Below are 10177 nucleotides of genomic sequence, written 5' to 3'. Positions count from 1 at the left end.
CCCACCTGTGGCCCTTTGCTGCATCTTATCCCCCCGACTCTCTCTTCCTCTTTCCTCTTACAATATCAGCATCTTCAGCTATCCTATGAGAGTAAAGACATGAAAGGCCCTAAACCTTTTTTTCTTTTCAAAAAATCTCTGATTAAATGTGAATATTTTCTTTACTCCTCTCTGACAATACACTGAATACCTTTGAGTTGTGGACAAAGCAAGACATTTCAGGACGTCATCTTGGACTTCGATCAACATTTTTCACCATTTTCTGACATTCCATTGACCAAACAATTCATTGATCAATTGAGAAAATAATGTACTAATTGTTAATTGATGAAAATAATCATTAGTTGCAACCCTAAAAATGATACATGAAGGTTCACCATATTTCATATTGAGGAAAGTAATCAAGTTTACATCACTTAAATATTGCTATGCTTTGATTATGTTACTGACTACATTTTTTAATGGGTAATAATTAGTAACTGTATCAGATTACATTTTTAAAGTAACCCTCCCAACCCTGCTGTGATCATCACAACATTTTGCTCTCTTTTAAAAAAAATCCCACTCGTACAGAGCAGCAAACTGATGCCTGACCAAATATCCAAAATCAACAATAAATATTTTACTTCTAGCCTATAGTGCTATTTATCCATCCGTGATGTTTTGGTATGAGTTGCATAATTTTGGAGATATTGGTCGTAGAGATGCCTGCTTTCATTTAAATATAAATGGCATAATGCACCAAGCACGAAAAAATTCAAAACCAGTGTGTCTCTCCGAAAATCATGACCCCGTTGCTCAGAATGATCCACAGACCTTGCTGTGAGCAGTTTCATGAAGGAACTATTTTCTTTCTGCGTTAGAATCTTACTGGAACTACTCTCTTTCTAATAAAAAAGTAGTTCCCCATATTAAATTGCTCACAACAAGGTCTGTGGATTATCTTGATTAACTGGGTCATAACTTTTTGATTTGTTTTTGTTTCTGAAATAAAAAACTATTGTGATCAATGAGTTTGATAAACGTATCAAATATGATACATAACAGTCATGTATGCAAATGATATCTTTTTTTTTTTTGTCAAAAAGTCCAATAAACATGCCAATTAAAAAGACAAGAATTTCCTGGCTATTTATTTGATGCGTCAGACTCAGAATGTGAAGGTAGGAAAATTGTTTTAGTTTTCCTAGTTAATTTAGGAGCTATATTACACATTAAAAGACATGCACATGTTGTAGGTCAAACTAACCACTCATGCAGCGGGTTTCTTCAGACAGCACAACCTGAGGTCTCCGAGAGGGTAGTGGGCCGCGACAGCAGGGTTCTGTAGATTATTAATAAGCAGGTGAACACAGTCCCCTGGGTTTGTTTGGGAAGTCTGACACGCAAACCCTGCAGTGGCTCTTAAAAAGCCTTCCAGAGTGGTGGAGTGCATGCAGACAGCAGGGTGACAGGGGAATAGAGAGAAAGACAGACTGAGGCTCACTGTGGAGGTTTTATTTTTTCTTCTTTTTGACAGGGTGTGTGTGGTGATGCTGCTGGTGGCAGACACTCTTATGAAATATTTAGCACTTGGACCTTCAAGTTAATTTACAGCGACTTTCCTAATTGAAGCGATGTGGCTGGCCTCAACACAGACACTGTGGGGTAATGGAAGGATAATAATGGCTTTCCTGGTGCCTTGTATGCGTCTGCGTGGGTGGGTGAGGCAAAGATTTATGCTTCATGCAAAGATAAGACCTCACAAAAAGGGGGAAAAAAAGCCTTTTAGTGATTAAGCAAGCCAACTCGGATAATTAATTCCACCATTTCATCGACCCTTCTTCTCTTTATCATCTCTTTATCATAATTAATGTGATGTTATCCCCTCACGCCACAGCTGCTTTCACATTATAATGCTCTCAATAGCTCTTGATGATAATTGTCTTTTCCTGTCTTGTGCCTCTCTGTCTTCTGATTATCTCCCACAGCTATTCGGATGTGCCCAGTTAGAACGGTGCCCTAATTATAACACAACAAACATTTTGTTTTAGCCGGCGGATCCCATTTGTTTTGACAAATGCACAGTCAGGTTCAGTTTAGCTCTCTGTACTTTTGTGTGGGCTGAATGTTAGCAAAGTCAGAGCAGCTGTTTAGTATGGACAGGGCAAAGATTTCCAACAGGATGGGATGAGTTTCATTCATTAGTTAAATGAGAAAGTCTTGAGTTCTGGCCAGAGACGTTATTTATTTTTGGTGAATATAGCGAGCCAATCACTGAGTAGTCTGCTGGCACTGCTGCCATGGGTGCAATTTTGCTTAAGAAATTCTGTTGCGATGTTTACCTTGAATTTTCAAACCGGAACAAAAGGAGGTCTTTCTTAAAAGCCGCACTGGATGAATAATGCATTATATTAACACTGAAGTCACTGTTGAGACCGAAGATTTCATGATTTTCTTCAGTAGAAAAATCAGGTTTGTGCTCTCTTTCTAGCTTTAGATGTCTGGGTCTCCATCAAGAGTTTGTTTCAGGTCCTCCAAAGATCATTCTGAGTAGAGAGAACAAAATCCCCAGAGGTGAAATTTCAGCCCAAAAGATAGTCTGAAGGAATGCATTTCATAAATATAAATGAATTTGGAGACAAAGGAAGAAGCACAGATCTGGAACAAAATGTTAAAGAGTTCAGCGGCACCAAAACTAAATAGATATGAAAAGGACAGTTCACCCCAAAGTCAAAAAGACAGTGGAAACCTCTTATAGTGATGCTGGGTCTCTTCACATGTGACAAAATGTGGAAAACAATTCTAAAACTGCAGTAATTCTATATTGTTTAACTCTTTAACACCTATGATACTTTGTCATGTGATAAACCGTTTCAGTATGTAGGTATGTCAATTAGATAGTAATCCGTATGAGAAATAAAGAAAAGCAAATCAATTCATGCATAGTAATCATCCACTTGTAATGATCAACTTGACCTGGACAGAGGTGAGGTTTCCACTGTACATACTGTATTTCTGCAGAGTTTTGGAGATACCAGCCGTAGAGATCCCTGCCTTCTGTTGAATATAATGTGTGGGGCTCAAAGCACCAAAAAATACAACTGAATAATTCAACAGCAGTGTCTCTTTCCAGAAATCATGACCCAATTACCCAAGATAATCCACAGGCCTTGTTGTGTGCAGTTTCACGTAGGATCTATTTTCTTTCTGACAAGTATCACTGCGCTAGCGAGTAGAGATGTTCCGACACCATACTTTCCTTCCCAATGCCGATCAAGTATCAATATGATGCCAGTGCATTCAAAAGAAATATATATATGTATATATAGTATATTTTTAACTGCTCTATACTACTAACAACCTAGCAACCCTACTAGTTTGCTCAGTGGTTAACATTACGTTCCATGCTGTCACAAGCATAAGCCTCTCATCCATGAGTAGATACACGCTTCCTTGGTGGCTTTATTTTGTTAGAAAGAAAGTAGTTCCTACATGAAACTGCTCACAACATATTCTGTGGATTATCTTGAGTAACCAGGTGACAGTTTCAGCAAGGAGACATTACTGCTGAGTTTTTCGATTATATTTTTTGGCACAGAGCAGAGTGCCTTCTACTTACATTATATATGACAGAAGAGAGACATCTCTATGGCTGATATCTCCAAAATTCAGTAATTCACACCAAAACACTCTAGTTGGATAAATAGCACTACAGTTAAGAGGAAAAATATGTTTTTTATAATCTTAGGGTGAAGTGTCCCTTTAAATCCAAGTAATGCTTTCTTCTCAGGGCATAGTAATATTTTGTAGGCCAAAGCATCTGTTTGGCTCCATCCCAGTATACCTGTGAATATAAGTCTATACTTATTTTTGGTGCAGACGTTTCAAGCAGACAATGGATAGCCATTTGTGCTCACACCTTGACATCACACCATATCTTTATGAAATGTGCCGTTGCGGTTAAAAGGTTTGCAGTAATTTCTCTTGGTGACTGTGTCAGTAGCAGTGTTCGACCACGAGGTGGCAGTGAAGACCCACTGTCCGTGTAGTAGGAGCAGGGAACAGCATCAGAATCAGGAGCAGTTGCACTGATGTATGCACTGATCAGTAATGGAAAGTACCATTAACTCAAGACCTATATCTAAGTATAATTTAGAGGCACTTTTGGTTTTTCAGTTGTATACTACTTAACACTTTAGTCTACTCCAATTCTTTCAGAGTGAAACTTTGTTCTTTTCACTCCACATTTATTTGATAGCTGTAGTTACTCTGCAGATTCTCATCTTATAAATCATGATGCACTGTTACTGATTAAACTATCCATCAGTAAATAAAATAGCTGGCCACTGAGCAACATCAAAAACAAGTTGTGAACACAAAGTATCATCAATTATTAAGATGATATTTCAAATCTGTTAGAAAACAGTTGTTCATTCAGAGTTGTGTTTCTGGCCAGCTGGCGAGTGTTCATTATTTACCTACTTTTGGCTCTATTTTTGGTCTTTACCTCCTCCTGAGGGAAATATCTGGCCCTGCTAAATGCTCCATTATGGTTACAAGATAATTGCTAACTCTTAATTCTGCTGTGTTCTGTTTGGTGCACAGCAGGTAGTTTTTAGAGCTTTGAGAGTGAATGAAAACAGCATGAAGTTGTGTATTGGAAGCAGAAACTCTCTATAAAGCCAGGGGGAGCTGCAGATTCACGTGACAGTTCTCTGTAGATTCATCACTATGAGTGACTACTTTCACATTTCTATTTGATTTATTGTTATTATAAAAAATATCTATCATAGCTTAGGAGCAGTGTGTAAGACAGGGTTACAGTTGCAGAAAATGTCAGAAATGGAATGTAAAATATTTAAGTATGTTTTCATTAGTGCATAATTATCTGGAGAAAAGAAGCATTGTGATTTCATTACCCTAGAATGACCCCTTTATATCTGGAGAGGGAGTGAGTCCTCTTCCACGGCAGCCACCACATTGAACTGCCATGTTTCTACAGTAGCCCAGAACAGACAAACTACAGTAAACACTGGCTCCAGATGCAGCCACCCTAGTTATTCCTACATGCTTGGAAGAAGAGGTTGAGGCAAGTGATATTCAGTTGATTGTAATCTACATTGCCATAAGTAGTTGTCATGAAATCCAATAGTTCACCCCAAAATCAAAGATACATATTTTTACCCCCGGCCTGTAGTGCAGGGTTTTGGAGATATCTGCCTTAGGAAGCCTGCCTTCAACCCAGAGCACCAAAAAAGTACATTTGAAAAATTAAGAAACAGCATTTATTTCCAAAGACGACCTGGTTGTGAGGAGTTTCATGTTGGAACTACTTTCTATATGCAGCGGAATCTACTGGAACACTTTCTACTAGAAACAAAGTAGTTCTTACATGAAACTGCTCACTACAAGGTCTGTGGATTATCTTTAGTATCCAGGTCATGATTTTTGAAAAGAGACACTGATCTTGAATTTCAAATGTTTTTTTGTGTGTGTGTGTGTGTGTGTGTGTGTGTGTGTGCTTTGAGCACCACAAGTCAAGTGGCAATTAGTCCTACAGAGAAGGCAGACATCTCTACAGCTGACATCTCCAAAACTCACACCAAAAAAATAAATTAAATAAAAATAAATAAATAAATAGCACCATAAATAGCACCACAGGCTTGTGGAAAATTATGTTTTTGATTTTTGAGTGAACTGTCCCTTTAAATAAAGATCTGAATACTTCTTCCACACTGACATTGATGTGATGACTGAATGGGCAGACATGTTTATTTTCAGTGGGATGGAAACAATTCAATTAAATATGTTTTTATGAGTCTATAAATCAATGGTTTTGCAGTTATGAAAATAAAGTGCATACAATACTGAGAATAATGAAGCCAGCACTCAGTATACATGGTTCATAGATTGGAATATCAAACCTGTCACACATGCATGCACTCTCTGTAAGTCTGCTTGGAATTTTATAGCATCAATAATGAATTATAGCAAGCATAACCATACAAATTAATAGAATCAATAGTCACTTAAAATTACTTTGCAGCCCCGCTGTTTCTGACTCCACTGGTGGATGCTTTCTACAGGCTGTAATTACAAAATTCTCTTCCACCTGTGAATCTCACCTTGTGACCCCCCTGGTTGTGAGGAGTGATGATCTGTCATGGTGTCCCACCTGCACCGAACACTTCATTTAGCCCTCCGCTGATGGCATAATGACAAGGAGGTGATCGATACAGAAGTGACGATGAATTATTACTGCACGGTAAATCATGTGTGCATGCTGACATAAAATCCTTGGAAGGACTGAGGGGTTAACCAAAGAGAATTAGACCCCAGAGCACTTAAAACCATGATAATCCATAGCTGACTCTCTAAAAACAGTAACATTAAAAATCAGGTAATCTTGCTTTGTGGATTATCTGTCTGCAGTTCAAAAAGTAGCCCACAGAGTGAGCCGTGCTTCCTTCCAGGCAGTTTTCCTGCAGACTGCTGAGCTCTCACTGCTAAACCAGCCTCCTGGGAAGGTTATGTAGACAGTAATATAAACAGCTGCATCGCCTACTGTGCTGAGATCTGAGTAATTTTCATCCATTGCCTTCCCTCTTTTTCACTCGAGTGCATGCAGTTTCCCCGGGAATAACAATCACACTAATCTGGACTAGTGTGGAGCGACTGCCTGAAACCTCAGTCAGTTTGTTTATCTTTTTGGCTACGGGACCTAAAAAACCAAAGGGGGGGATGCTAATCACAAACAGTTAAATCATAAACATGTAGTTATGTCTAAGTTTGTCGTTCCACAGTGGAAATCCTGCAGATGATGAGACAGAAATTAGTGCAGACAGTAGAGGACTTTCTCTTCCTCTCACACTGGGAAGCAGCTCTGTCAGATGCACACCTCTCCCTCAGCTCCTCTATCTGATGTTACAGGTGTTCTCTCCTGGGGAGGGCAATTGCTGCAGTGCCACCCATGTGTGTTGTGATAGCTCCTGAGAACTCATCCCTCTGATTCTATGTAGTGATGCTGTAATCCAACTACACAGTATGAAGTTTAATTTCCTTTCCTTGTTGATGAGGCATGATAAGTCATCTAGATGCAGGTAGACAACAGGAAGAGAGGGAGCAAACACTTTATTTTGAAGGGGTTTGTATAGGACTGTCAGGTAGCTATGTGGGTAACAGAGCTAACTAGCTAATGCCAGCAACAGGTAACAGCAGACAGCAGTTAGTCTGCTTTAACAACAAGTAAACTAGCCCTTTCATGTTCATTACTGATGTCATGACATGGTTATGACAGTGTAATGACAGTTTTATGCAGACCCCCTTCAATTATAGCGATAACAAGAGAGAGACAGAGAAGCGTACATGAACACTGAGGCAATGAGACGGGTATAAGCATATAAAAGATGAGTGTGCATTAGACTGTCATTACACTGTCATAACCATGTCATGAGTCTTTATTAATGTTTAAGACTGTCATTAAGTGGTACTTGGTCAATTTTATAATTTTTAATGCAAAGTTAACATTGTTTGAGGTGTCTTTGTTATGACAAGTTGACATTAATCAGGACAATAATGTCTTACAACAACACTGGCAGAAGCCAGTTTGACAGGGAGTATAGTACTCAGGTGGTTTTCTTGTTGGGTTTGCCTCCTCACACCCTGGGAAAGTCAGCTTTTTAGGCAGCTAGCTCCACGACCAACCAAGCTAACTGGCTACACGAACTACAGATAATAGTACATAGCACTTACCCTGCTTTAGCAGCAAGTAAATTGGTCACTACATGTTCGTAACAGGTGTCATGACATGATTATGACTGTGTAATGACAGTTGTAAATAAAGTGATACAAAGAGAGAGACAGAGAAGTGTACAGGAACAATGAGGCAATGAGACAGGCATAAGTACAAGGGGTGTGCATTAGACTGTCATTACAATGTCATAACCATGTCATGACTCCTGTCATGAATATGAAGTATTCTTGGCTCCTGACACTTAACAATAAGATACCAACAATAAGAAGCTATGTTTGTGTTCATAGCAGGTGTCTTAACATGGCTATAACAGTGTAATGACAAGAGAGGGACAGAGAAGCAAAATCACTGAGGTAAAGAGACAAGTACAGGCACAAAAAAGAGGTAGAAAGGCACGCAATTTCCCTGCTACATTGAACACATGGTTCACATGCAAGTCAGCCAATTTAAATAACGGCAATCTGTACAACAGGGCCAATTCAATTCAAACAAGAGCAGTGCAAATAGGCTACAGTCATGTATCCCACAATTCCATGCTGTGAGCATTTTACAGCCACCACATGAAATAACACATCATCACGATATTGCACTAAAAAAGATACCAAAGTGACCTTGTCCTTCCTTGTGACATTCATATTGCCTTCCATCAAGGTAATAGCTGCATAATAGGGTCACAGTGTGCCTGTAGGACTCAACAAGAGGTTTACAATGATCTTATTGTGCTCTCTGTTTTGTTTTTTTTTATCTCTTCTTATATCCACAATTTTCTGTGGGACTCAGGGACTTCAACACTCTAAATGCTATTTTTATCTCTCTTTTTATCTTTTGCCATGTAAACACAGTAATATTCCTGTGAGTATACATAATGTACAGTGCATGTGTATTCACATAATGTATTTTGCATATTACAAGTAGATTTTAAGTGGTTATGAAACAGTATCAGTTTAATACTTATGCCTCTATATGACTTACGTAAGCACAAGACAACCCGTGAGAAGACTAATTATTTCTATTTAGTTATTCTTCATGCTTGCCAGATTCTCCTATTAGCCCTATTTATTTATATAATGCTTCTTTTTTAACATTATGGTGGTTGAAGCATGCTAATGGGCTCTCCAAAATCAGCAAAATAAGAAAGCTCCTTGGTAAAAGTGGCAATATAACAGTGTACTGTATTCAAACATTTAACTAAATGTACATTATTATCAGTTAAACTAACTAACTTAAATTAAAAGTAACAGTGCTATGATCCCTGTGACTAATATATATTATTATATAGAATTTTATTTGAGTATTGTTATGATTGAATTTATGTAGAATTTCAGTGTTGTACATGAGGTGGAGGTGAAGCTGAGCTTTGGGTAGTTAATCCATAACTTTGCATAAAACTTAATAAAAATGTAAAATCTTATTCTGAAACGCAAGTAGTAGCTATAGCTGTCAAAGATTAAGTACAACATCTTGTAGGGAAATTTTCCATTTGAACTGCCTATATACACTGGGTCCAAACAACATTTTTTGTTCACACAAGTCCAAGAGACTACTATGACAGTCGTCTGTTTTTGTCTTGTCTTATGCCAGTTTCACATTTACCTATCTTAGGTACTGTCCTATCTCAGTTTTTTTGTTTCATTTTCTGAATAGATTTTTAGAAACTGTGTATAATTCAATACTGCAATTATTGCCTGTAATATGTTGTCTGCTGAATGTCATTTTTCAGGCCCCTGGGGAAGTTTAAAGCAGTTCTCCTCCACACTTCTTTGCAATTACGACATACTGTGTACAAACAAACAAATCTATTCTGACAATGTATCACTAATGTGAATATTTTGAGTTTTATTATGAGATTACTTTGGCTCAGTCAGTACAAACTCATGTTGTGCTGCCAAGCATTACTAAAATCTCAAAAACTTTCTTTCTGAAGATATAAAATATGTCAGCCTGACTCTTGGCGAAATGTGTGTAAAATGATGCAGACATCTACAAGATTACCAGTTGATGGAATGATGCAGACGCAGCCATAAAAAACAAGCTCTCTTGGGTTTGGATATTTCACTCAGTGTGAACATCATACGGTAACTTCAGTGAGGAGCTCAAAACAGCTTATACAGAATATATATACTGTGAGACAGAATGGTTAGTAGAGAGCAGATCTCTGTCAAGCAAGCTGAAAAGAATATTCAGTGTAACACTTTTGTATTCATCAACATTTTGATTAGTAACTGTGATTAAATTACACATTTTTCTCAGTAACTACAACAGATTACAATTACATTTTTTTTGTAATTTAATAACATGTAACTAGTTTACTATTACTCTTCTCATTACTTATCAACAACAATGGTCAACAATTGGTCAACAATGGTATTCTACGGTCTGTTTCTGTTCAGAAGCAGACTGCAGTTGTGATCATAAACTTCGGAGGACTTGGGGGAATCAGTC

This window comes from Lutjanus erythropterus, chromosome 9 (assembly GCF_056507025.1).
Source record: "Lutjanus erythropterus isolate fLutEry1 chromosome 9, fLutEry1.hap2, whole genome shotgun sequence".
Taxonomy (NCBI): domain Eukaryota; kingdom Metazoa; phylum Chordata; class Actinopteri; order Lutjaniformes; family Lutjanidae; genus Lutjanus; species Lutjanus erythropterus.
Note: the sequence above shows the minus strand (reverse complement) of the source record.